Here is an 8668-nt window from a genome sequence, read left to right as displayed (position 1 = left end):
ATCAGACAAAAAAACGAATTGTTTGGTCAAAAAAATAAAGGACGACGTGGACCTAGAGAGAAAGAGAGATTACAGTGAGGTTGCTACTTGTTAATTTGTATGCTTTTTGTTCAACTGTGTTGACAATTGACCCAAAAATTCTTGCTTGACCAGTATACATGACTATAGGGGGCAGGGGCATGCATCAGTTTTGAAAATTTGCTTCTGCAATAACAAGTGGCACGAAAATGAGAGTTGAAAAATGGTGGTGCCAACAACTTAGCATCAAGAGGATCTGGTGGGTCATTTACTCCTTTCTATTGTCTCTACTAGTTGTAATTAAAGTACTAAAGTATATTCATAGAAGTGGTTGATGTAACCCAAAACTAATGTATACTTTATTGAACCATATAAAAAAAACTAAAGTTAATTGAGCAAATTGTATAGTCACTTTGTGTGTACATGACTATTAAACTGCTGTTAGGTTAAATAACAAATATTCTTTTACAGACAACTAAATTAGTAGGAAACCGTTGTAGCGTCAACCATGTAAAGTTATAACTTTATACATGTAATGTAGGTTTTAGTTGACAATTGCATCTGGTTAAAACAAACGTCGGACCCAATTAAGAGTAAAAGAGATATATAGGTTGTTTAGTTTAAGCCTTTTTTTTTTAAAAAAAAAATCTTTTTAATAAAATAATAATTTTTTAACACATGTGTTTAAACTGTTTTAGTTTAAATATTTTTTTTTTGAAAAGGTAAATATGCTTATTAAAAAAGCACAATAAAAGCGTTTTTTTAAATTACTTTTTTTTTAAGTTTAAACAATCCATAATATTTCAATGAGCAGGATCATGTTTGTTTAAGTTTATATTTTTAAAATGTTTATCTAAATTATTTTTTAAAAAAAATTTGAGAAGCAGATTCTATTTGCTTTTTTTTTAAAAAAATCATGTTCTTTGAGAAGTGTTCTTTTAATGTTAGAAAAACTAGCTCAACAACTAATTTTAATTCTCTACAACTTATTTTCCATTGTAGAATCATGTCTGCTCCTCAATTATATTCATGATAATAAGTTTGGTTTAAATTTAGTTTAGTGAAAGAGAAAATAGTCTTTCTATTGATAATTTATTTAAAAGAATTTTATATTATCATTTAATCATAAATATTATATACAATAAGTATATTGATTTTCATAATAATTATTTAAAAGTCATATTTTACAAAAACTTATGTTTAATTGACTATATAAAAAAATTATACTAACAATATACATGCAAAAACTAAACTCGTAATGGAAATAATCAGCATTTTGTATCATCTCACAATTGGCTTAAGAATTTTTAAAAAAATAGTCATTATAATCGTTATTTATATATAACTTATTATAGTAATAATAGATGAAAATGTATTTTTAGGTATTTATAATCTTAATTTTGTAGTAATTTTTTTAAAAAAATATTAAGATATTGAGTATAACAAAATTACAATATAAATACTGCTTTAATTTTTTAAAATATTACAAATTAAGAAGATAAACATTTATTAAAGAATTTAATTTTTGTATAAAGATTTTACTTTTAAATAGTTATATAACTAAAAATCATTCTACATATAATTTTTAGAATAATAATTATAAAAATAAAAATTTTATTATTATATATAATAAATTACGATTGAATGATAGTATATGATTTTTTTATATTATTAATATAGTTTTATATGTTTTTAATTATAAAAACATTAAAAAAAACAAAATAGTAAAATACAGTCTTGATTAAATGACTTGGGAACAAAATTTTAAATTTTAACGACAACTGTGTTGACAAGTCCATGCACCGACGCTGCTAAACTGAGTAGTCTAAGACGTTTGTGCAGAGATACAGAGTAGACTTTTGAACTCCCTCCATAATTGTGTTTCAGTGTTTGGATTTAAACTTTGTTTGGTGGTGAGAAAGAAAAATCAGAGAATAAAAGTGAAAAAATGAAAATAAAAGTTATTTGGTTAAGAAAAAATAAAGTATAAACAGTGGGGAAATATTTGTATTAAAGTTGTTTGGTTGGTAAGAAAAAATAAAAAAAATTGGTGCATTTAAAAAAACCATTTTACTCCTTAATATTAACATTTATTTTTAATTAAAATTTTCAATTAGATTACTGATAATATATTTGAGGTGACGATGAAGTGAATTAAAATTAATTATGAAATGACGGTAAATGTGAAACAAAGCATAATAGCTCTGAAAAATCATAATAACACCAGATTTTGAGGTAGTTATCATAATTTTAAAGAATATTCAAATATTTTATAAAATTATTATTCATATAATTAATTACAGCATAATTGATTATATGATCATGAATAAAAAACATGGTGACATGAGTGTCATAAAAAATCACCTTGTTTTTCCCATGTGAAGCAGAAGAGGATTAGTACAAGCAAAGATTAATTACTAGTAGCAGAAAAAGAGACCAAAGATGCATATGAGAAGGTGGAAAATGAAGAGTTGCAGCTCGAACAAGAGCAACACCCACAAATTCCACGAGGTGTTGTGAGGGGCTAAACGAGGAAAAGCAAAATGTACACTTCCAATTTTCTTACACTTTCACTAAGTTGAGAGAGGAAATGTTTAGTTGTGGAACCCACAATTTTTATTTATTTTTTATTTAAAACCTTCATCCTTTCTCATTCGACCTAACCACTCAAAATTAACATTTTTTTTCATTTCTCACCTATTTCTTACCGACCAAACAAAGTGTAAAAGAGAATGAATGAAAAAAGATCATTTTTTAAAAAAATGAGTAAAATATAAAATAAGTGAAAATTACAAAATTGAACTATATAATGATACACATATGTTCAAAATTATTAGTTAATGATGACATGATGGCTTAAAAATGTGGCATGTGTGTGACATTAGACATGTCTTTATAAATTATATAGGACATATTTAGTGAGAGGAGAAAATATTGGACATAAAACTAAACATAGAATTTCAAAATTATTTTAATTAATTTTAATCTTAATCATTTGTGTGAATTTATATTATTTTCTATATACACATGTATGTGTTGATTGTTAAGATCAAATTACTTCAAAAGTAATTTTTCATAAAATTAATTTGTTATATATATATATGTGTGTGTATTTCATTTTGATGCATGTAAAAGCACTTTGAATTGACTCCGAAATACTAAACAAACATGGTTTGATTGAAAACAATTTGAGATTCTTTGTGGACGGTGGTTGAGAATTGAGAGTGGAATTAATTAAAACTGTCTTTACTGATCCAGCTTCAACAGGACAGTCATGTCTTTAACTTTTGATCATTTATCCCTCCCAACATTTGTAGGTGAACACAATAGTTTTATCCCCTTATAAGAAGTTGGTTTATATCAAATCCATTTATATAATTTATGATTATTATACTAAAAAGTAAGTGAGTGATTTATTTTTCACACAAATTATTATAAGAGAAGGTAAATGTATTATATATCTTTTAGACTGAAATACTATTTTAGATAAAAAAAAAAATAATGGCCAAGATAAAAGAAGGAAATGTGTGGATAAAAATATTTCAACTGCTGACACGTGTTTAGCTAGTTAAAACATTGTTTTAATATATAAGAAAAAAATATGATTTGGTATTTTTAAATGAATAAATTCTTAACAGTTAATTTTTTATTAAATTGCGTAACTTCTTTTATATTAAGGATACTATTCATTTTTTTCAAATATTTTTATTGGAGTTTAATTGAAATATAATATGTATTGAATTCATAAAGATAATGATTATGCACCCATACATTATTTCGTTCAAATTATAATATGTATTGAATTTTAAGTTTTAAATCTCGACTCTTTATTTTATCATAATTTAGTGTTGATATTTTTATTTTTTAGTTTCCTTCAAATCTATAAAAACCTATGTACTAATACAGAAAATAGTTAGCTATGCATTTTCGTTAATATCACTCCATTTCGCCTATGAAGTACCGTTTTCTTTTTTAAATTAAGCACTAGACATATAATTAAAATACATTTATGAGCATAGTTATCTCTAGATCATAGTTATGAATGAAAATGCATTTGTGATCTAATTAATTTTGTATAGGTTTGTTGATATATAAAATCTATCTGAATATATAATTAATTGAATTCGCAATATCATAAATTGGTTCACCTTTTATAATCAGCTACTAGTTTATTGTATAGTATAATCAGCTACTTGTATAAACAAATTATGATTGGTTATTTAAAATTGTGCAAAAACTCAATACTAGTAAATATAAATATCTACCTCTAAATTTATATTTAACTCTCGATTCTACTCATACAGTTAATATATCGTCAACTGGCAACAAAGATGTAACCTGCGCGTATATCGATTAATTAATAAAACTTTTGTTATTCCCTTTACCTGCCGCCATTGTTACTATTTCTTCTTCGCATTGTATTCAACATTAATATTTTGTCGTAGATTACATCAAATCTCGAAGCATTTTAAAATCGGAGTGACGTTTTGCTTCTCTGACCACATCAACTGAGAAACGAAAAAATAAAAGGTCACACATTTCAAGGCAAACAAACTCGTGTACCCTACGTCTTTTTTTTATGATTCTTTTAATTAATTTACATATTTCTTTTGCAAAAATTTAGTTAATTTATTTAAAGATATTAAATTTATTATTTTTCAACTAATGGTTACTTTTGTTTTTGTCGGTAGGATTGAAGAAAATATAAAAAAGGTTTATAATAATTTATATATTTTTTCAATCAATTAAGTTAAATTTTTTTAATCTAATGATTAATTAGTGTCCTAAAACAAGTATTGTCTTATGTTATTTAATACATATCAAGAAAAATTAATAAACTAAAAATAGATAAATTAAGTAATAATTTTATAAAATTAATCTTATTATTAAGAAATTGAAATAAAAATATTTATTATGTAGATCATAAGAGAGTGTAAAAAATCATAGACAACAAAATTTTGTACATTCCAATAAAAACATTTCTTCTTTTAACTTTTTAATCAATATTTTTAGAATATTGGTTATCATTTGCCTATTATTAGTATTATATTAAAAATTTAATGTGACATTTATTAGAAGTATTACTAAAAAAATAATTAATATTATATTAAAAAACTAATATGTCACTTGTTTTGAGATAATTTTTTTTCTCTTAAATACAATACTTATTTTAGAACATAAGAAATTTTTTCTCAATAATTTCTAGCATTTACTATTCCATGGCTGAAAATTTTGATAATTAGTTAAGGGTATACTTTAGGAAAAAAAGTATAAATGTAACAAACAATTAAAAAATGATCTTAAAGGATAAATATTTTTTTAAAATGATCTTTGTTTTTAGTAAAAATATTTTTTTAAAAAAAAGTAATATTGTCCGAGTCAAACAAGACTTTTACTGGTTGTAAAATTATTTTTCTGAATATTTAATACAATTATATACTTGAAAATTAAACTCGAGATCTTTACTAAAGTTAAAATAACCCACACATCAGTTCATTTATGCCTTTAATGATATTTTTGTAAAAGCACTATGTTAATAAAAAAAACGATTGTTTACCATTCTATTTGGTTATACTCATCCGTATGTAATTCCAATTGTTTAACACTACAAACAACCCTATCAAGTCATTGTTACACGATAATTTTAATGTTTTTAAGGCGATAATTTTACTGTGTTAGTAGTCTAGTTTCATGACTTAGTTAATAATTAGCAAGACGTTTTAGTTATTTATTTCCGTCATGAGTCGTTGAAATGGTTGGAAAGAAATTCAATGTATGGAGTACTACTAATTACTAGAGAAAACTAAGGTATATATTTTGATTAGGCATGATAATGAAACTCATATTTATGGTATCTGTTTAAATTTGTTCAAATTTTAATAAGAAATATCCGAATTGATTGAATATAAGTTTGAGGTCGAGAATAAGGTATTCGTCCCATACCTGTTCTCATACCCGTCTTGAATATGAAATTATTAAAATTTTATTTATTACTTGTTAATTTTATTTTAGAAGTTTTACATGATTTAAGATTTTTTTCTTGATGATTTTTTGTAAACAAATAGAAGATCGGGGATTATCAATAAATTTATTGATATGCAAGTAGTTAAAAGTAAGTGTGTAACAATTAATTTATTTTTTTTCCATAATCAGATTTTAATATTTAAAAAAAACATATTTTACAAATTTGAACTAGGTACAGGACAAGAACAACGGGGATATTCGATATCCAATGAGTAGGAGAATGAGATAACAAATTTCAACTCATCGGATATCAGAGACGAATACGAGGATACGTTGAGAATTGAGGAGACAATACCGTTCTCGTCGTGTTCTATTACCATGTCTAATTTTGATTATAGTTTTGTTTGTTTGAACCCAGATAAATATCAAAAGGAATTTAGAATAGTTTACACACTTTATTCAATTAATTGAATTAGACTTTCTTAATTATATACTTCTTCTGTCCCTAAATATAAAACTTGTTTTAAAAATTTGTTTGTTATTTTTTATAAGATAATTTTTTTAAATTTTTACATATATTAATTATTTTTTTATATATCTTTACTTAACTTTCTTAAATATTAATGAGAAACAATTAAATGGATAAAGATAAGAAAAGGATAATTTTATAATTAATTAATAAATTTAATGTAATTAATTTTAAAAATATTTTAGGTGTGAATTAATTGAGAAATTATTATAATTAATAACGGAAGAAATATACTATTATTTATTTGGTATGGTGCATATAAATTACATTAGACATGGTAGTTCCGAAGATAAAAATAGAAGTGTGGTTTGGGCGGCGGTAGAAGATAAAGATAACGTAGAATGGAATCAGAAGGAAAGCGAAGCAAATCCAACCAACGTCAAACAAATGAATTAATGAATGGGGCTGGCTAGTGTTTGACTTTTACGTTGTTAATTTATGGTGTTTGGAAGAGTTTGTTGCCACTACTTCCCGTACGGCCAAAACACTCCAAACACGTAAAAAAAAAACTCACCTACTAACGTTTCAGTCGGTGTTATGGTGGCCCTTTACGCGTTGGGGTCTTATTTTATTCTTCTTTCTTTTCTTTTCAGAGTTCACATTAGTCACCAACAAAAGTTGGTATCGGTTCAGATGATAAATAATATACTCAGAGTTCACATTAGTGACAATTTATAAGTATTTTTATAAATGTTTAATGATCATAACCATAATATGAATCCTTTCTATCCAAGAGACGTCAACTTTTTTTTTTTTTTTTAAAAGTTCACATTAGTGGCATGGCTAGTAGTGACCACTGAATCAGTAGAAAAGTGACCAAAACATAAGAAAAATCGATGACACTTTACAGGGCCAGCTGGCATTATTTTATTCAGAAACACTACAGCTACGTTCTCGATCGTTTGGTGGCCGATTCTTTATGTGCGTTTATTCATCTTAAAATCCCATCCTCTTTTCGACGTCACCGTTACATGTGTTCTCATTCCTTACCTCACATTCCTATAGTTTCTATTCTTAATTTTATGTGCGACAACTACTCATATGGAACTAGTAATTTGATCAGTATAATTACGTATTTACTCCTGATTTATTCACTAAGAAAAATAAGTGCTACGCATGTATCAATCTATTTTATGTATTTTGTAGGATGAGAATAAAAAGCAATCAATAATGAGCAGTGTTTCGAATAAATTATAATTACATGTAAAAAAATGAATTGCTGGAAATTTTATCTTTTATATTTGCTTTAAAAAATTAAAATGGATATAAGATATATTTATATATAAGTTTAATTATATATGTAAATAATTCAATAAATAATATAAAAACTAACTAACATAAATAATTCAATGGTGATAATTTGAAAAAATATATATTTATTATCATTAATTTAAAATTATATATGAAATTATATACCAATAATTTCATTTTTAATAAAAATGAAATTCATATCATTAATACCATTAATTATATATCAAAAATTTCATTTTTAATTATCTATGTCTATATCATTATTAATTAATGATGATGATTTGAAAAAAAAATATAGACACCTTTTATTACCATGGATATTTTATTTTATATTAGTTTGAATTTAATTAAAATATAGTTTAAATGCATATTGAATTTAAAGTTTTTTTATACAATAACGATAATGAAAATCAAACTTATGTTTTCATGCATTTATCCTACTCCTCACAACTATTTTTTTTTTTCAATTTCATCCATATGATATGACAACCATGCATGTATGTGTGCCTAATCGGCTACTACTTAGACACTGAACATGCATGCTAATTTAGTTTTTTTTTTTTTTTAAAGACGCGAAACTGACACCAATTAATAATGGAGAGATTATTTTGGTTGTTGATTTATATTATTAGGGATTATTTTGCAGTTTGTTTTATAAAAAAAAATTGAGACCCCAAGTTGATTAATCATTACAATTTCAGAGATTAAATTAATCAATAATTTTAATTTTAGAGACTATTTTATTATTTATTAATTTTTGGGATCAATTTAAACAATCATTATAATCTTATAGACTAAATTAGTGATTTATTCTTTTTTATGCAAAATTAGTGATTTATTCTTATTTCATGTACAATATGATGATAATGAAATTAGAATCTAACTCAAACAAATAATTTTTTATTT

Source organism: Glycine max, chromosome 5 (assembly GCF_000004515.6).
Source record: "Glycine max cultivar Williams 82 chromosome 5, Glycine_max_v4.0, whole genome shotgun sequence".
Classification (NCBI taxonomy): domain Eukaryota; kingdom Viridiplantae; phylum Streptophyta; class Magnoliopsida; order Fabales; family Fabaceae; genus Glycine; species Glycine max.
The sequence above is the reverse complement of the archived record's forward strand: the minus strand, read 5'-3'. Positions refer to the sequence as shown.